Source organism: Hyla sarda, chromosome 3 (assembly GCF_029499605.1).
Source record: "Hyla sarda isolate aHylSar1 chromosome 3, aHylSar1.hap1, whole genome shotgun sequence".
Lineage (NCBI taxonomy): Eukaryota > Metazoa > Chordata > Amphibia > Anura > Hylidae > Hyla > Hyla sarda.
Genome location: NC_079191.1, coordinates 425,585,763 through 425,606,408, shown reverse-complemented (window position 1 = coordinate 425,606,408; position 20,646 = coordinate 425,585,763). Strand labels below are relative to the sequence as shown.

The window sequence follows — 20,646 nt, the reverse complement described above, 5'->3', positions numbered from 1 at the left end:
CAAAGTGAGTGCTGTGAAAGAGTGGCCTACACCCAGGACGGTGCGAGACGTCCGAAGTTTCCTGGGGTTTTCTGGATATTACCGGCGCTTCATCCCCCATTTTGCTCAAATTGCTGGCCCCTTGACCGATTTACTGAGAGGGACTGCCCAGGATAATTATAATGGAAGGCTTCCCATCCAGTGGGCCGAAGAACAAGAAGATGCCTTTTGAGCCCTGAAGTATCTCCTCACGGAACCCCCCATATTGGCATATCCTGACTACAGCCTGCCGTTCCGTTTATACACAGACGCTAGCTTTGAAGGTCTGGGGGCGGTCTTATCTCAAGTGCAAGATGGCAAGGAGAGGGTGATTGCCTATGCCTGCTGGCATCTTCGAGGTGCTGAGAAGAATGATGCTAACTATAGCTCCTTCAAGCTGGAGCTCCTAGCCCTGGTTTGGGCTATTACTGAGAAGTTTAAGGACTATCTGGCTGCTACTCCCTCCACGGTCTACACAGATAACAACCCCTTGGTCCATTTGAACACTGCTAAGTTGGGAGCTCTTGAACAGCGTTGGGCTCTCGGTTGGCCAACTATGATTTCAACATTAAGTACCGCAGCGGAAAAACCAATGTTAATGCGGATGTACTTTCCCACATAGCCCCGGGAGAAGCACCTTCTACTGAAGATGTGTGGGAAGATGTAGAAATGCCTCCCTTCTACCGAAGGTTCGTGAGCCAGAATGCTCTAACTGCCCAGGCGGGTGACGGACCTGAATCTCTCAAAGTCTCTGAAGATCTGTCCACCTGGAAGACACTTCAGGATGAAAGCAGGGTTATCGGGGACCTCCTCGATTATTGCCTCCACAAGAAAGTGCCTACTCGGGTGTGCAAGGCCCACGGAGACTTTGAATTGAAGCGGCTGTGGCGGCAGAGGAATCGCCTGCTCCTGCACAAGGGGTTGGTCTACCGAAATTCCCTGGGCCCAGTCTCAGGAGACCGCATACACCAGATTGTGGTTCCCAGGAGGGATGCAGCCATGGTTATGAATGCCTATCATGATCAATCCGGACACTTGCCTTGGACCATGTGAAGTTGGCCCCCACTTGATCTGGCTATTGTCATGCTCTAACTATGGTGGATCATTATTCCAAGTGGGTGGTCGTGGTCCCCGTCAAGGATCTTACTGCCAAGACTGCTGCTCAACTCTTCTATCGACATTGGATCCAACCTCTGGGGTGTCCCGAATCGGTCCTCACAGATCGGGGAACCGCCTTTTGAAGCCCAGTTGTTCCAGGAACTCTGCCGGTTGCATGATTGCAAGAAGCTCCGGACAACGGCCTACCATCCCTAAGGGAATGGGCTCTGCCAGAGGATCAATCAAGTGTTCATCCAGATGCTCAGAGCAGCCTCTGTCTCAAAGCACGAAGAGTGGCCTCAGCTGTTGCCTGAACTCCTGGAAATTTACAACACTGTTCACTGCTCTACGGGGTATACCCCCTTTTTCCTGATGATGGGCCGACACGGCCAATTGCCAAAGGATCGCACCTTCGGACTACAGGCACCTGTCACGATGCCGGCTGGCAGGTAGTGGACCCTCTGTGCCAGAGAGGGATTGGCGTGGACCGTGCTAGTGGACCGGTTCTAAGCCACTACTGGTTTTCACCAGAGCCCGCCGCAAAGCGGGATGGTCTTGCTGCGGCGGTAGTGACCAGGTCGTATCCACTAGCAACGGCTCACCTCTCTGGCTGCTGAAGATAGGCGCGGTACAAGGGAGTAGGCAGAAGCAAGGTCGGACGTAGCAGAAGGTCGGGGCAGGCAGCAAGGATCGTAGTCAGGGGCAACGGCAGAAGGTCTGGAAACACTGGCAAGGGACACACAAGGAACGCTTTCACTGGCACTAAGGCAACAAGATCCGGCAAGGGAGTGCAAGGGAAGTGAGGTAATATAGGGAGTGCACAGGTGATAACTCTAATTGGAACCACTGCGCCAATCAGCGGCGCAGTGGCCCTTTAAATCGCAGAGACCCGGCGCGCGCGCGCCCTAGGGAGCGGGGCCGCGCGCGCCGGGACAGAACAGACGGGGAGCGAGTCAGGTAGGAGAGCCGGGGTGCGCATCGCGAGCGGGCGCTACCCGCATCGCGAATCGCATCCCGGCTAGCAGCAGGATCGCAGCGCCCCGGGTCAGAGGACGTGACCGGGGCGCTGCAGCGGAGGAGGTGAAGCGAGCGCTCCGGGGAGGAGCGGGAACCCGGAGCGCTCGGCGTAACAGTACCCCCCCCCTTGGGTCTCCCCCTCTTCTTGGAGCCTGAGAACCTGAGGAGCAGACTTTTGTCAAGGATGTTGTCCTCAGGTTCCCAGGATCTCTCTTCAGGACCACAACCCTCCCAGTCTACTAAAAAAAAATTTTTTCCTCTGACCTTTTTGGCAGCCAAAATCTCCTTGACCGAGAAGACGTCCGAGGAGCCGGAAACAGGAGTGGGAGGAACAGATTTGGGAGAAAAACGGTTGAGGATGAGTGGTTTGAGAAGAGAGACGTGAAAGGCATTAGGGATACGAAGAGAAGGAGGAAGAAGAAGTTTATAAGAGACAGGATTAATTTGACACAGAATTTTGAAAGGACCAAGATAGCGTGGTCCCAACTTGTAGCTAGGGACACGGAAGCGGACATATTTAGCGGAGAGCCATACCTTGTCTCCAGGGGAAAAAACGGGGGGAGCTCTTCTTTTCTTATCCGCGAACCTCTTCATGCGTGAAGAAGCCTGTAAGAGAGAATTTTGGGTCTCTCTCCATATAATGGAAAGGTCACGAGAAATTTCATCCACAGCGGGCAGACCAGAGGGCAAGGGGGTAGGGAGGGGGGGAAGAGGGTGACGGCCGTACACCACGAAAAATGGGGATTTGGAGGAAGATTCAGAGACCCTGAAGTTATACGAGAATTCGGCCCATGGAAGGAGATCTGCCCAGTCATCCTGGCGGGAGGAAACAAAATGTCGCAAATAATCACCCAGGATCTGGTTAATTCTTTCTACTTGTCCATTGGACTGGGGATGATATGCAGAGGAAAAATTTAATTTAATCTTGAGTTGTTTACAGAGAGCTCTCCAGAATTTAGACACGAATTGGACCCCTCTATCCGAGACAATCTGCGTAGGCAACCCGTGAAGACGAAAAATGTGTACAAAAAATTGTTTAGCCAACTGAGGCGCAGAAGGAAGACCAGGAAGAGGAATGAAATGTGCCATTTTGGAGAATCGATCAACGACCACCCAAATAACGGTGTTGCCACGGGAAGGGGGTAAATCAGTAATAAAATCCATACCAATCAGAGACCAAGGCTGTTCGGGGACAGGCAGAGGATGAAGAAAACCAGCGGGCTTCTGGCGAGGAGTCTTATCCCGGGCACAGATAGTGCAGGCTCGCACAAAGTCCCCAACATCCGTCTCCAGAGTTGGCCACCAATAGAAGCGGGAGATGAGTTGCACAGATTTCTTGATGCCCGCATGACCTGCGAGATGGGAGGAGTGACCCCATTTGAGGATTCCGAGGCGTTGGCGTGGAGAAACAAAGGTCTTTCCTGGAGGAGTCTGTCTGATGGAGGCAGGAGAAGTGGAGATCAGGCAGTCAGGTGGAATGATGTGTTGCGGAGGGAGATCAACTTCTGAGGCATCCGAGGAACGAGAGAGAGCATCGGCTCTAATGTTCTTATCGGCAGGACGAAAGTGGATCTCAAAATTAAATCGGGCAAAGAACAGAGACCACCGGGCCTGGCGAGGATTCAGCCGTTGGGCCGACTGGAGGTAGGAGAGGTTCTTGTGGTCGGTGTAGATAATAACAGGAAATCTTGATCCCTCCAGCAGATGCCTCCATTCCTCAAGTGCTAATTTAATGGCTAGAAGTTCTCGATCCCCGATGGAGTAGTTCCTCTCCGCTGGAGAGAAGGTCCTAGAGAAAAAACCACAAGTGACAGCATGCCCGGAAGGATTTTTTTGTAGAAGAACAGCTCCAGCTCCTACTGAGGAGGCATCAACCTCCAATAGGAAGGGTTTGGAAGGGTCAGGTCTGGAGAGCACGGGAGCCGAAGAAAAGGCAGACTTGAGTTGTTTAAAGGAGTCTTCTGCTTGAGGAGGCCAGGACTTGGGATCAGCATTTTTCTTGGTTAAAGCCACGATAGGAGCCACAATGGTAGAAAAATGTGGAATAAATTGCCTGTAATAATTGGCGAACCCCAAAAAGCGTTGGATAGCACGGAGTCCGGAGGGGCGTGGCCAATTTAAGACGGCAGAGAGTTTGTCTGGATCCATCTGTAGTCCCTGGCCAGAGACCAAATATCCTAGAAAAGGAAGAGATTGGCATTCAAACAGACATTTCTCAATTTTGGCATAGAGTTGGTTGTCACGAAGTCTCTGAAGAACCATACGGACATGCCGGCGGTGTTCCTCTAGATTGGCAGAAAAAATTAGGATATCGTCCAGATATACCACAACACAGGAGTATAATAGATCACGAAAAATTTCATTGACAAAGTCTTGGAAGACGGCAGGGGCATTGCACAGTCCAAAGGGCATGACCAGATACTCAAAGTGTCCATCTCTGGTGTTAAATGCCGTTTTCCACTCGTCCCCCTCTCTGATGCGGATGAGGTTATAGGCGCCTCTTAAGTCCAATTTAGTGAAGATGTGGGCACCTTGGAGGCGATCAAAGAGTTCAGAGATGAGGGGTAAGGGGTAGCGGTTCTTAACCGTGATTTTATTAAGACCGCGGTAGTCAATGCAAGGACGTAGGGAGCCATCTTTTTTGGAGACAAAGAAAAATCCGGCTCCGGCAGGAGAGGAGGATTTACGGATAAAGCCCCTTTTTAGATTCTCCTGGACGTATTCGGACATGGCAAGAGTCTCTGGGGCAGAGAGAGGATAAATTCTGCCCCGGGGTGGAGTAGTACCCGGGAGGAGGTCGATAGGGCAATCATAAGGCCTGTGAGGAGGTAGAGTCTCAGCTTGTTTTTTGCAGAAAACATCCGCGAAGTCCATATAGGCCTTGGGGAGACCGGTTACTGGAGGAACCACAGAGTTACGGCAAGGGTTACTGGGAACCGGTTTTAGACAGTTCTTGGAACAAGAGGACCCCCAACTCTTGATCTCCCCAGTGGACCAATCCAGGGTTGGGGAATGAAGTTGAAGCCAGGGAAGTCCAAGGAGAATCTCCGAGGTGCAATTGGGGAGGACCAAAAGTTCAATCCTCTCATGATGAGATCCGATGCTCATAAGAAGGGGCTCCGTGCGGAAACGTATGGTACAGTCCAATCTTTCATTATTTACACAATTGATGTAGAGGGGTCTGGCGAGACTGGTCACTGGGATGTTGAACCTGTTGACGAGAGAGGCCAAAATAAAATTTCCTGCAGAACCAGAGTCCAAGAAGGCCACTGTAGAGAAGGAGAAGGCAGAAGCAGACATCCGCACAGGCACAGTAAGACGTGGAGAAGCAGAGTAGACATCAAGGACTGTCTCAGCTTTGTGCGGAGTCAGCGTACGTCTTTCCAGGCGGGGAGGACGGATAGGACAATCCCTCAGGAAGTGTTCGGTACTAGCACAGTACAGGCAGAGGTTCTCCATACGGCGTCGTGTCCTCTCTTGAGGTGTCAGGCGAGACCGGTCGACCTGCATAGCCTCCACGGCGGGAGGCACAGGAACAGATTGCAGGGGACCAGAGGAGAGAGGAGCCGAGGAGACGAAACGCCTCGTGCGAACAGAGTCCATATCTTGGCGGAGTTCCTGACGCCTTTCAGAAAAACGCATGTCAATGCGAGTGGCTAGGTGAATAAGTTCATGTAGATTAGCAGGAATTTCTCGTGCGGCCAGAACATCTTTAATGTTGCTGGATAGGCCTTTTTTGAAGGTCGCGCAGAGGGCCTCATTATTCCAGGACAATTCTGAAGCAAGTGTACGGAATTGTACGGCATACTCGCCAACGGAAGAATTACCCTGGACCAGGTTCAACAGGGCAGTCTCAGCAGAAGAGGCTCGGGCAGGTTCCTCAAAGACACTTCGGATTTCCGAGAAGAAGGAGTGTACTGAGGCAGTGACGGGGTCATTGCGGTCCCAGAGCGGTGTGGCCCATGACAGGGCTTTTCCGGACAGAAGACTGACTACGAACGCCACCTTAGACCTTTCAGTGGGAAACAGGTCCGACATCATCTCCAGATGCAGGGAACATTGGGAAAGGAAGCCACGGCAAAACTTAGAGTCCCCATCAAACTTATCCGGCAAGGATAAGCGTATCCCAGGAGCGGCCACTCGCTGCGGAGGAGGTGCAGGAGCTGGCGGAGGAGATGACTGCTGAAGCTGTGGTAGCAACTGTTGTAGCATAACGGTCAGTTGAGACAGCTGTTGGCCTTGTTGCGCAATCTGTTGTGACTGCTGGGCGACCACCGTGGTGAGGTCAGCGACAACTGGCAGAGGAACTTCAGCGGGATCCATGGCCGGATCTACTGTCACGATGCCGGCTGGCAGGTAGTGGACCCTCTGTGCCAGAGAGGGATTGGCGTGGACCGTGCTAGTGGACCGGTTCTAAGCCACTACTGGTTTTCACCAGAGCCCGCCGCAAAGCGGGATGGTCTTGCTGCGGCGGTAGTGACCAGGTCGTATCCACTAGCAACGGCTCACCTCTCTGGCTGCTGAAGATAGGCGCGGTACAAGGGAGTAGGCAGAAGCAAGGTCGGACGTAGCAGAAGGTCGGGGCAGGCAGCAAGGATCGTAGTCAGGGGCAACGGCAGAAGGTCTGGAAACACTGGCAAGGGACACACAAGGAACGCTTTCACTGGCACTAAGGCAACAAGATCCGGCAAGGGAGTGCAAGGGAAGTGAGGTAATATAGGGAGTGCACAGGTGATAACTCTAATTGGAACCACTGCGCCAATCAGCGGCGCAGTGGCCCTTTAAATCGCAGAGACCCGGCGCGCGCGCGCCCTAGGGAGCGGGGCCGCGCGCGCCGGGACAGAACAGACGGGGAGCGAGTCAGGTAGGAGAGCCGGGGTGCGCATCGCGAGCGGGCGCTACCCGCATCGCGAATCGCATCCCGGCTAGCAGCAGGATCGCAGCGCCCCGGGTCAGAGGACGTGACCGGGGCGCTGCAGCGGAGGAGGTGAAGCGAGCGCTCCGGGGAGGAGCGGGAACCCGGAGCGCTCGGCGTAACAGCACCTTTCAACAATTCTCCCCAGGCTTCCCAAGGTTGGGTGTCGGAGCATCAACGAAAAATTGAGGAAGCCAAGGACATCCTTGAGAAGAAAATGGGTGAATTCATGAACGCCAGCAGAAAGATTATAATCGACACGCTTCGGCTCAGCCCTTGCAGCTTGGAGATAAAGTGTGGCTCAGAAAATTTCCTAGAACCCATAAATTGGACTCCCTGTGGGAAACTGAGCCATACACCATTACTGAGGTTCCTTATCCTGAAACAGACGTGTACGAGATACAAAATAACGGGTTCGAGCCACAGGTGGTTCACCGGAATAGGGTAAGTGTGCCTGAAAGAAGATATGCTTGGCCCATCTCCTCCTACTCCTTCAGATCCCCCTGCTACTTCTACTCCACCTCCACCAAGGCCAATGAGAGAATATGTGCCGGGAGAAGGAATTCAGCCCACTATGGACGTTCCTTTGTTCCCATCTCAGCAGCCTACCATGTATTGGGGCATACCGTTCCCAGCTCCATCCAGTCAGCCGCCACTGGTTGCACCACCCAGTCAGTTGCCAGTAACTGTTGCCCCCTGTCAACCACCATTGGTTGCTACACCCAACCTCATTCCTGCTGCAGTGACTGCTCCAGATATTGATGCCACTACTCCATCTGTCTTAAGAGAACCCCTCAGTTCAACCGAAGATGTTGCTTCCGTTTCCAGCCCTCCAGCTGGTCCCTCGGGGACTGAAGTTCTTGAAGAATCCTCAAGTGAAGGAACTCCTGATGACTCGGAGGTGGTGTTGCGGCGGTCTCAAAGGACTACACAGGGCAAACTACCCATAAGGTACCAGGACTTGCAGTGAGTTAGGCCTGAGCCTTGCGGTGACGGCTGATCAATGCTAAATCGAGAGTGTATCAATCCCCAGACACTCTGCAGCATCACCGGACCTAATCTAACCCCTAAATCCGGACAAATCTGCAATATCTACCCTAAATTCAGAGACTTTCTAAATACCTCAAAGTCCGCAACAACTGTCAGTCACTGAGCAATATAAGGACTGTTACTGTGCCTTGGATGTACCGTAAGCACTTAAGTAAAGTTGTTCAAGTTAAATCTCCTTGTGTACCTTCAGTCATTTCATGCACCGATCGTTACTGGGAAGGGCGGCGATAGGCCGGAGAATTACCTCAGCATACTAGCCCTCAGCCTGGTGTCACGAACCATAGGGTTAACATTAACCCCTCATATACCGATACAACATCCCCACTACTATACACCCCCCAAGGGCTACCACATATTACTGGTTGTGCACAGGGGCTTCAGGATTGAGAAATAACGGGGTATCCCGGAGTAAACAAACTTTCAACTATCCTGCCCATTATGAAAAGTTAATTCTACATTCACTTGCTGTATGGCTCTGCCGCGGATGGTCCACTTTTTCTTCTTTATATTGTCCCCCCCCAGGTTCAGCGTTCCATTCAGGTATTGATGACGTCTTTCTCGAGCTTATTCCGCGATCCTTTGCGGCTCGAGACAGCAGCTGGTGTCAGGGAGCTTGGCTTCTTCTTGTCTTTCCGAACAAGTCAGTCCCCTGATGACGTTTGCGGTCCACCTGTACGTCCCGACGTGCCGGAGCGTTCACTGCATCCCTGCATTCTGCAGATGGCCGAAATCACGTGATGCATGTCGGGACGTACAGATGGACTGCAAATGTCATCAAGGGGCTGACTTGTTCGGAAAGACAAGAAGAAACCAAGCCCGCTGACACCAGTTGCTGTCTCGAGCCGCAAAGGATTGCAGAATAAGCTCAAGACTGACGTCATCAATTCCTAAACAGAACGCTGAACCTAGGGGGACCATATAAAGAACAAAAAGTGGACGATCCGTGGCAGAGCCGTACAGCAAGTGAATTAAGTAATAACATAACTTTTCATAAAGGGCAGGATAGTTAAGTTAGTTTACTCCGGAATACCCCTTTAATTTCTCAATCTTGAAGCCCCTGGGACAATCAGTACTAGTCCCTCTCCCACCTATAACATGTCACTCATAGTCATCCTTGCCCCCGTAGAGAACTGACAAGTTAGTTGCAGGTAGTACATATGGCCCCTTTCATCACATTGCAACATGACTACAGACCAAGACGCCTAACTAAATCCAGACCTTAGAGGTCTGATCTGAGGTCTGTATTTATTTAGGGGATCTATTCTAAGTACATACCCTGACCTCTCAAGACCTGACTGTACAGCAAGTAAATGTAGAAATAACATATCTTTTCATAATGGGAAGGATAGTTAAAAGTTATGACAAAACAAAGAGCACGTACGTGCACTCACCGCTGGGCAGAGACAGTTGGGTCTAGAAGTCCGGTAACGGGGGGTGCCGGGTCACGGCATAGGCGCTGGTGTGTGGCGCTCGGAGGCTATGCCAGCAGTTTCGCACGTCGCACACCAGCGCCTAATCCGTGACCCGGCACCCCATTACCGGACTTCTAGACCTAACTGTCTCTGCCCAACGGTGAGTGCACGTACATGCTCTTGGTTTTGTCTATTTTGGATGCTTTATACTTGTGTATGTGCACCCCGCAGGAGACACTGAAACAGATCACCAAGGATCTCTTCGTTGTTTGTAGGAGGTGATATTGCTCCCTGAGTGCTCTCCCTGATTTTTTGCTTCATTTTGATAGTTAAAAGTTAGTTTACCTCGAATACCCCTTTAAGAAATCAGCTTTGAATTTTACTACGGAGCTCAGAAGTAACTCAGGCTGTCTCTACATGAGCCGGTGTGTTGCCCGACTTTATCCAATGGTTCCTTTCTCCTCCCATCATGAGGGAAGTGAGTGGGCAAAATAAATATATATTTTTTTAAATCAACAAATGTATTTCCATTTCTGATATTTTGCCCAAGTCTCGTCCCTGCCTTTATAATCTCCTAACTCTGTGCATATGTACAGTCCATTAACATCATGTCTCTGCCTTTTGATCACCAAGTACTTTTTTTAACCAAGTATTTTTGTTGTTTGCTTACCAGTTGTTTAACCTCCTTTAGCACACAAAACTTGAGGCCACATGAGGTTTTCGTTAGGGACGGGGTTAATGTAAACCACCTCTCCCTTATGAATGATTTCTGTTGTTTCTATCGTAGAGATTTTAGATCTTATTGCATCTTCAATAGTTATTACATTTTACCATAGAGACATTTTATGAAATTTTTTGAGCAATTTATATTTGTCAAAATGACCAAAAATCCAGATAATGATTCTTATCAATTAGATCGATGATAATACTAGTTGATACTTCCCCCCCCCTTTAAAAATGATATATCCCAAAATAACCAGTTATTGCCTATACACAATATAGGGTTGAAGCAACTAACAGGTGGACTGCCATTTGGGTCTAAACCAAGCCGCTATGCTCTCCAGACCTGCATCTATAATGTAAAAAATTTAACTTCGGCCCTGTTTATAAAGGATCATGTGACATACTTTGCTTCCTCCATAGCGTTACACCGCACTTAAATGGGCACTGTCAGATACAATTACTTTTGATATGTTATAAAGCATGCACAAACAATATGTTTTGCAATTGCTGTCATCAGAACATTTTCAGTATTTCATGCTGAAAAAGCCAGTCAAAAAAGTGGCCACCAGGGCTTCTCCTGCCTACTGGGATACAGATCAGTCCTGCAGTGTCCAGTGGTCATCGACACATCATGGACACCATGTGCAATTGACAGGGCTGCGGGCAGTTCCAGGGCCCTCTGAATCAGAGCAGAGTGAAGGAGGGGAGGAGTCATCACAGTGAGGAGAAGAGAGGAACACGGGGCGTGCCTCTGCATGGACAGAAACTTCACTGAGCAAATGAGGGCAAGTAAATAAAGGTGATTTTGAGAGAAATATAGGTCGTAGACACATAAAAATTACATGTACATAATCAGGATGAGGTGTTGAGCAACATATAACACTTTTTTGTTGTTGTTGTTTTTTTTAGGGGGAGGGGAGATCTGGACAGGTACTCTTTAAGCAAGAAGTGCTCAGTGGAGGAGGCAGAGTGATGTCGTCACATGCTCCTCCCTATTACATCTAGCCACCTCATGAGCAAGGGTGAAAGGGGGCGGAGCAACATTTTTACAGAGAATGGGGCCACATACGGGGTGCAGGGTATAAATAAGTGCCTCACTTTCTTGGGGTCCTACATACAGTGAGCAAGCAACCTACAGAGGGTCTTACATACAAAGGACAATGTACCTACAGGGGGGGGGGGTTCCCTGGAGGTGTAGGCCATGGCACTGAATGATAAGTTAGTCAATTTGGTTTTCTGGACCTTTTCTTGAGGATATCTTCTCTAACTGGACTTCTTTAAATTTGCATTCAAATATATATACCCCTAATATAGGTAATAACTAGCTGATTGGTGCGGGTTTGACTACCAGAACAGAGGTCAATTATCCTTCACCCTCTGCTCCATTCACTGTCTATGGGACTTCCAAACATGTGCGGCCGATTCCATTCATTTCATTTGCATTGAGGGGCGTGACCTGATAGCATGAGGGGTGTTGCCGACCCCAGCAGCGAATGCACAACATTCAAACTAAACGTTCCGAACGCAGCCGGAACCCTGGCCAGTGGAGTACCCCTTTAAGGAAATTCTCGGCATCGGCTTGGTTGCCAGCGGTTGGACCACCTTTAAGTGTCCCCTATCCAGTGGACAGGCAATAACTTGCCAAAACACGAATACCCCTTATACCTCATTTTGCATTTTCTGGACACAACAATTCCAACTATGTTTATAGTTTATATGATGAAGATATTTCAACTTTGGGTGTTCTTTGTCTAGGGTGGGGACCTCCGTGTGGGATATGGGCCCTCACCGGTGGGCGATGCTTTAAGCCTCTAAAAACATCCATCATTTTTGGTAAGAAGCCAGGACTAAGTGCTCTGTGTTTAGGTATTCGGTATGATGATAGATGCGTGGATTATAATGGATTAATCTTTCATTTTCTTATGTGTCCTAAAATGTATATGTTGGATGAGGACCACGTATGTGTCAGGGCACTTGATTCAAGGCTTTTAAAGGGGTAATCCGCCCCTAGACAACTTATCCCCTATCCAAAGAATAGGGGATAAGATGTCTGATCGCAGGGGTCCCACCACTGGGGACCCCCGTGATCTCGGCTGCAGCACCCGTTGTCATCACTGCACAGAGCAAGGGGATAAGATGTCTAGGGGCAGAGTACCCCTTTAATCTTAAATTTGGACCTTGTGAGTTATTTTGGTCCTTTACATGGTATGTGATGAGTGACACCCTCTATAGGAAGCTGTTACATCACTCATAGGGCACTAGACATACTATCAATGCTGAATTACACATAAATGCTCCATCTGTTCCCTTCATTCTCCACCTTTGCCAGTCTATGCATCAGTCTTCACCATTCTAGTCATAAACGGGGATAAATACGTATACACCCTGTTCCAAATTATTATGGAAATTACATGTTTTCTCATTTACCTAAATAATTGATGTAAATAACAGTCAGCATAATTCTCCTGTTATCGAACAATTTCAAATTTTATTGAACAAACCTCCTAATGACAACAGGATTTTTAAACATAAAAAACTTACAATGCGTTGTTCCAAATTATTACGCACAGTAAGTTTCAAAACACTTTATAGGTTGTAAAGAACTGAAAATTGTCATTTGTTGTGTTTGCAGCATATTTACTGAAATCAAAAGCTATTATTTCAATCAAACTTTTAACAACATTTTAACTCTTTAACCCCTTAAGGACTCAGGGTTTTTCAGTTTTTGCACTTTCGTTTTTTCCTCCTTACCTTTTAAAAATCATAACTGTTACGCCGAGCGCTTCGGGTCCCTGCTCCTCCCCGAAGCGCTCGCGGTGTTTCTCTCCCTGCAGCGCCCCGGTCAGACCCGCTGACCGGGAGCGCTGCACTAACATGGCCGGCGGGGATGCGATTCGCATAGCGGGTCGCGCCCGCCCGCGAATCGCACCCCAGGTCACTTACCTGTCCCGGTCCCCGGCTGTCATGCTCTGGCGCGCGCGGCTCCGCTCTCTAGGGCACGCGCGCGCCAGCGCTCTGAGACTTAACGGGCCAGTGCACCAATGATGGTGCCTGGTCCAATCACCCTGATTAGCTGCACCTGTTCCTTGCCCTACTTATGCTCACTTCCCCTGCACTCCCTTGCCGGATCTTGTTGCCTTGTGCCTTGTGAAAGCTTTACTGTGTTACCTATACTGTGTTCCAGACCTCCTGCTATCCCACCTTGACTACGAACCTTGCCGCCTGTCCCGACCTTCTGCTTCGTCTGACCTTGCTCTTGTCTACTCCCTTGTACCGCGCCTATCTCAGCAGTCAGAGAGGTTGAGCCGTTGCCGGTGGATACGACCTGGTTGCTACCGCCGCTGCAAGACCATCCCTCTTTGCGGCGGGCTCTGGTGAATACCAGTAGCAACTTAGAACCGGTCCACCGACACGGTCCACGCCAATCCCTCTCTGGCACAGAGGATCCACCTCCAGCCAGCCGAATCGTGACAGTAGATCCGGCCATGGATCCCGCTGAGGTTCCCCTGCCAGCTGTCTCTGACCTCACCACGGTGGTCGCCCAGCAATCCCGACAGATCGCCCATCTAAGTCACCAGCTGTCGGAAGTGTCCACCATGGTACAGCAACTTCAGTCGCAGCTACAGCATCTGCAACAGCAGCTACCATCTCCTCCACCTGCTCCTGCACCTCCTCCGCAGCGAGTGGCCGCTCCTAACCTCCGCTTGTCCCTGCCGGACAAATTTGATGGGGACTCTAGACTCTGCCGTGGTTTTCTGTCACAATGTTCCCTTCATTTGGAGATGTTGTCGGACCAATTTCCTACAGAACGGTCGAAGGTGGCTTTCGTGGTCAGTCTCCTGTCTGGGAAGGCTTTGTCTTGGGCCACACCGCTCTGGGACTGCGATGACCCTGTCACCGCCTCTGTACACTCCTTCTTCTCTGAGGTTCGCAGTGTCTTCGAGGAACCAGCCCGAGCTTCTTCTGCCGAGACTGCCCTGCTGAACCTGGTAAAGGGTAATTCTTCAGTAGGCGAGTACGCCATCCGATTTCGTACTCTCGCTTCCGAATTATCTTGGAACAACGAGGCTCTCTGCGCGACCTTTAAAAAAGGCCTATCCAGTAACATCAAAGATGTGCTGGCCGCACGAGAGATTCCTGCCAACCTGCATGAACTTATCCATTTGGCCACCCGCATTGACATGCGTTTTTCGGAAAGACACCAGGAACTCCGCCAGGAAAAAGACCTTAATCCCTGGGCACCTCTCTCTCGGTATCCCTTGCAATCTACCCCTGTGCCTCCCGCCGAGGAGCCTATGCAAGTAGATCGGTCTCGCCTGACTATTGAAGAGAGGTCTCGCCGTAGGGATAAAAATCTATGTCTGTACTGCGCTAGTACCGAACATTTCTTGGTGAATTGCCCTATTCGTCCTCCACGTCTGGAAAATGCACGCACGCAACCTGCTCATGTGGGCCTGGTGTCTCTGGGTACGGAGTCTGCTTCTCCATGTCTCTCTGTGCCCGTACGGATTTCTCCTTCTGTCAACTCCTCCTTCTCTGCTGTGGCCGTCTTGGACTCTGGTTCTTCTGGAAATTTTATTCTGGCCTCTTTGCTTGATACGTACTGCATCCCGGTGACCTGTCTCATCAAGCCGCTCTATATTTCTTCGGTCAACGGAGTCAAGCTGCACTGCACTGTGCGTTATTGCACAGTGCCCCTGCTTATGAACATTGGACCGCATCTCGAGGAAATTGAATTTTTGGGTTTGCCCGGCTGTACCTCTGAAATCCTCCTCGGTCTGCCATGGCTCCAGCACCATTCTCCCACCCTTGACTGGACCACCGGGGAGATCAAGAATTGGGGTCCTGCTTGCCGCAAAGAGTGCCTCACGTCTGCTCCCAGCCCCGTCTGTCGGTCCTCAGTGTCTCCTCCTGTGCCTGGTCTCCCCAAGGCCTGTCAGGACTGTGCCGTGCCCCCTCATAGTCCCCGTCCTGGTGACACTCTGCCCCGTGCCAAGCCTCACCCTCTGCCCCCCCTCCCCATTACCACTCCTTCTGACCGGTCTGCCATTCTTGTTAAAACCCAGGACTTCACTGTCCCCCAGAAGGAGACTCTACAATCACTCCCGATGTCCTCGTCCTCTGTGGAGCGACATCCCGACAAAAAGAGGGGGAGACCTAAGGGGGGGGTACTGTTACGCCGAGCGCTTCGGGTCCCTGCTCCTCCCCGAAGCGCTCGCGGTGTTTCTCTCCCTGCAGCGCCCCGGTCAGACCTGCTGACCGGGAGCGCTGCACTAACATGGCCGGCGGGGATGCGATTCGCATAGCGGGTCGCGCCCGCCCGCGAATCGCACCCCAGGTCACTTACCTGTCCCGGTCCCCGGCTGTCATGCTCTGGCGCGCGCGGCTCCGCTCTCTAGGGCGCGCGCGCGCCAGCGCTCTGAGATTTAAAGGGCCAGTGCACCAACGATGGTGCCTGGTCCAATCACCCTGATTAGCTGCACCTGTTCCTTGCCCTACTTATGCTCACTTCCCCTGCACTCCCTTGCCGGATCTTGTTGCCTTGTGCCTTGTGAAAGCTTTACTGTGTTACCTATACTGTGTTCCAGACCTCCTGCTATCCCACCTTGACTACGAACCTTGCCGCCTGTCCCGACCTTCTGCTTCGTCTGACCTTGCTCTTGTCTACTCCCTTGTACCGCGCCTATCTCAGCAGTCAGAGAGGTTGAGCCGTTGCCGGTGGATACGACCTGGTTGCTACCGCCGCTGCAAGACCATCCCGCTTTGCGGCGGGCTCTGGTGAAAACCAGTAGCAACTTAGAACCGGTCCACCGACACGGTCCACGCCAATCCCTCTCTGGCACAGAGGATCCACCTCCAGCCAGCCGAATCGTGACAATAACCCTTTCATTTTTCCACCTAAAAATCCATATTATGGCTTATTTTTTGCGTCACCAATTCTAATTTGCAGTGACCTTAGTCATTTTACCCAAAAATTCACGGCGAAACGGAAAAAAAAATCATTGTGCGACAAAATCGAAGAAAAAACACAATTTTGTAACTTTTGGGGGCTTCCGTTTCTACGCAGTGCATATTTCGGTAAAAATGACACCTTATCATTATTCTGTAGGTCCATACGGTTAAAATGATCCCCTACTTATATAGGTTTGATTTTGTCTCACTTCTGGAAAAAATCATTACTACGTGCAGGAAAATGTATACGTTTAAAAATGTCATCTTCTTCTGACCCCGCCCTATAACGTACAGGGCGGAATGAGGACTCATTTTTTGCGCCGTGATCTGAAGTTTTTATCGGTACAATTTTTGTTTTGATCGAACTTTTTGATCACTTTTTATTCATTTTTTAATGGTATAAAAAGTGACCAAAATAAGGTTTTTTGGACTTTGGAATTTTTTTACGTGTACGCCATTGACCGTGCGGTTTAATTAATGATATATTTTTATAGTTCGGACATTTACGCACGCGGCGATACCACATATGTTTATTTTTATTTACACTGTTTTATTTTTTTTATGGGACAAGGGGGTTGATTCAAACTTTTATTGGGGAAGGGGTTAAGTGACCTTTATTAACACTTTTTTTTTACTTTTTTTTTTTTGCAGTGTTATAGCTCCCATAGGGACCTATAACACTGCACACACTGATCTCTCATGCTGATCACTGGCGTGTATTAACACGCCTGTGATCAGTGTTATCGGCGCTTGACTGCTCCTGCCTGGATCTCAGGCGCGGAGCAGTCATTCGTCGATCGGACACCGAGGAGGCAGGTAAGGTCCCTCCCGGTGTCCTGTAAGCTGTTCGGGACGCCGCAATTTCACCGAACAGCCCGACTGACTAGCCGTGATAGTTTCACTTTCACTTTAGAAGCGGCGGTCAGCTTTGACCGCCGCTTCTAATGGGTTAATACCGCACATTGCCGCGATCGGCGATGTGTGGTATTAGCCGCGGGTTCCGGCCGTTGATGAGCGCTGGGACTGATGCGATGTGATGCGGGGTCGCAGCGCGACCCCGCTTCATATCGCGGGGGCCGGCGCAGGATGTAAATATATGTCCTGCGTCGTTAAGGGGTTAAACATTTTAACAGGTCATGTTACATTTTAACATAGGACCCCTCATTTGATAGCAGCTTCACTAGTCTTGCATCCATTGAACGTGTGAGTTTTTGGACAGTTACTGCTTGAATTTGTTTGCAAGATGTCAGAATAGCCACCCAGAGCTGCTGTTTGGATGTAAACTGCCTCCCATTCTCATAGATCTTTTGCTTGAGGATGCCCCAAAGGTTCTCAGTAAGATTAAGGTCAGGAGAGGATGGAGGCCACACCATGACTTTCTCTCCTTTTAGCCCCATAGCAGCCATTGATGCAGAGGTATTCTTTGCAGCATGAGATGGTGCATTGTCATACATGAAGATTCCTTCTGTATCAGGGAAGAAAGTGGTCAGTCAGAAACTCCACATACTTTGCAGAGGTCATCTTTACACCTTCGTGGGACCCTTAAGGGGCTGGCCAGCTCTCTTCCCATGATTCCGGACAAAAACATGACTCCACCACCGCCTTGCTGATATCGCAGCCTTGTTGGAACAGGGTGGCCGCCATCAACCATCCACTACTTCATCCATCTGGACTCACCACAATCCAACATGGAGATGTCCTCACAAGCTTGGTGTGTTGTCTTTAAAATGGGAAAAACCTAAACCAGTCTGCCTAAATGTACTCTACCAGCACCACCTCAAATGACTTAAAGGGATACTCCTGTGGAAAACTTTTTTTTTTTTTAAATCAACTGGTGCCAGAAAGTTAAAGAGATTTGTAAATTACTTCTATTAAAAAATCTTAATCCTTCCAGTACTTATTAGCTGCTGAATACTACAGAGGAAATTATTTTCTTTTTGGAACACAGAGTAATCACGAGCACAGTGCTCTCTGCTGACATCTCTCTCCATTTTAGGAACTGTCCAGGGTAGGAGAAAATCCCCATAGCAAACATATGCTGCTCTGGACAGTTCCTAAAATAGACAGAGATGTCAGCAGAGAGCACTGTGCTTGTGATGTCAGCAGAGAGCACTGTGTTTCAAAAAGAAAATAATTTCCTCTGTAGTATTCAGCAGCTAATAAGTACTGGAAGGATTAAGATTTTTTAATAGAAGTAATTTACAAATCTCAAATAGAAGATATAGCTTATATAGCTCTAGGACCTCACCAATGGTGCATAATGGTGTGGGTAATAATAAATTATGGCAGCGTTAGTCAAAAATTATTTTGAATTCAGATTATAAAATATAAATATATAAAACAATGACAAAGTGACACATTAAACTGGCACTGTCTAGTGAAAAATCCCACTGGGCCCTAGTGGGATATCCAAAATATAAAATATAAAAATGATGTGTTAGTATTCCAATAAGTCCATAAATCTGCAAAAAATAAAAATGGAATCCGCAAAAAAATAAGATGAATGAATATTCGGTTTTGTGGCGGAATATGCTTGTAACATAAAGTCAATAATCAAAAAAATGAATGATGCAAAGTATCTCTCACCACTGCTTCTGGCTTGATGGATTTTTTACAATGAATCGCAGCCTAGTGTTCCTCGCATGCCCCAATATGGAGATGGGGGGGGGGGGGCACTGGTTCTGACGTCTCCCTAGCAGCCCCGATGGCAGGGGGACGCAAACAGATGTTAAGTCCCGTTGGCTCCGATGTTGGAGGAGCGTGCAGCAGTATTCAGCGCTGGAGACCACGCTCGCTGACCGGCTTGCTGCAGCTGGCACTGTTCTGACCCTCCGGCAAGAGTGTCAGTCGGCTCGAGAGCGACAATGGGTCTGGCGGTGATGGTACGTACGGGAGCGGTAGATGGTCAGGGGATGGCGTCCCACGTGGAAGCTTGAGTAGCGGGAAGTAGCGGTTAAATATGTGGTTGCGGCCAGGCAGGGCAGAATGAAGCTGATTTAACTCCTCTGTTGCCAAAACATATAAGTTTGCAGATGGACACTAGTACTGACTGTGAACAGTGGCAAGAGTCCTAAACGCGTTTCGGGGTGCTGGGAAACATGAACCTCCGACCCCTTCCTCAGTTGAAATGTGTATATACACATTTCTACTGAGGAAGGGGTCGGAGGTTCAGGTTTTTATAGAAATCATGGCTTATAAAAAAAAAATAAAAAAAATAAGACCACTAGGGGTCCGCATACCATCCAGAACATAATCTTGTCTGGCTGTAGCATCATTCTTGTCCCAGCTGAAGCACAGGCAGGGACAAAGTCCAGGAAGTGAGGGCGGGACTAGTACTCCTCTGTGCTCACTCAGACTGCAGCTGGAAAACAGAGAGGAGGGGGTTACAGAGCAGCCTGCAATGGTTGGATGAAGAGATCCAGCACAGCAGACTCAGGGAGGAAGTGAATGCGTGGTGAGTGAGGGAGGGCTCAGTGCTTGCCTCGGACACGCCGCTTCCTGAGTAGGGGATGTCAGAATGAGTAAGCAGCGGAACAGAGGGATTTGTGAGCCAAATACAGACACTAAAGACATGTAAAGTATCTGCATCTAACCTAGTGAGGTTTTTTTTTCCTGTGATATGACAGGTGCCTTTTAAAATCCCAGTGAAATTCTCTTTAACTTGTAACAAGAACTGGATTTAGTTATTAAAATTCCTTTTGAGGAACAACATCTGTCAGGGAAAACTTCCAAAAGGAGTAAAATATGTTCAAATCAACATAAAGGCAACGTCTGAAATGTATTAGAAACAAAACGAAAAAAGGAAACGGATCAGGAGGAAGTAAAGAAAAAGAACAATAAAGAAAAGGAGTTTAATATGGACAGAAAAGTGACCTATTGTTTAAATCAAGTTTTTTATTTAAAATTTTTTTTTTTTTTTTTTTTTTTAGAATTATTGGTGAGTTTTTCTCATTTTCAATTTACTATTGATACCAGCACCTCCCAACCAGGGTGCCTATAGTTGTTGTAAAACTACAACTCCCAGCATGCCCGGACAGCCACAGGCTGTCCGGGCATGCTGGGAGTTGTAGTTTTGCCCCAGCTGCAGGCACGCTTCTTGGGATTATTGTAAAATAATCCTGAAATTCTTGCAGTTCACATTCTGGCCACTAGGGCCAAAACTAAGTTAAAGGGGTACTCCGGTGAAAAACTTTTATTTATTTATTATTTTTTAAATCAACTGGTGCCAGAAAGTGAAACAGATTTGTAAATTACTTCTATTAAAAAAATCTTAATCCTTCCTGTACTTATTAGCTGCTGAATACTACAGTGGAAATTCATTTCCGTTTGAAACACAGAGCTGTCTGCTGACATCATGAGCACAGTGCTCTCTGCTGACATCTCTGTCCATTTTAGGAACTGTCCAGAACAGAATATGTTTGCTATGGGGGTTTCCTTTTACTCTGGACAGTTCCTAAAATG

The 20,646-nt window shown here is 49.1% G+C and overlaps 1 protein-coding gene across 1 annotated transcript in view; it reads left to right on the top strand.

The window, feature by feature from the left end:
- The first annotated feature begins 11,989 nt into the window (after positions 1 to 11,989).
- Positions 11,990 to 20,646, top strand: part of HHIPL2 (HHIP like 2) — a 53,137-nt gene continuing 44,480 nt past the window's right edge. Inside the window, exon 1 of the mRNA XM_056568390.1 lies at positions 11,990 to 12,066. The gene's annotated coding sequence lies outside the window, so the exon portion shown is untranslated. The remainder of the gene's footprint in view (positions 12,067 to 20,646) is intronic.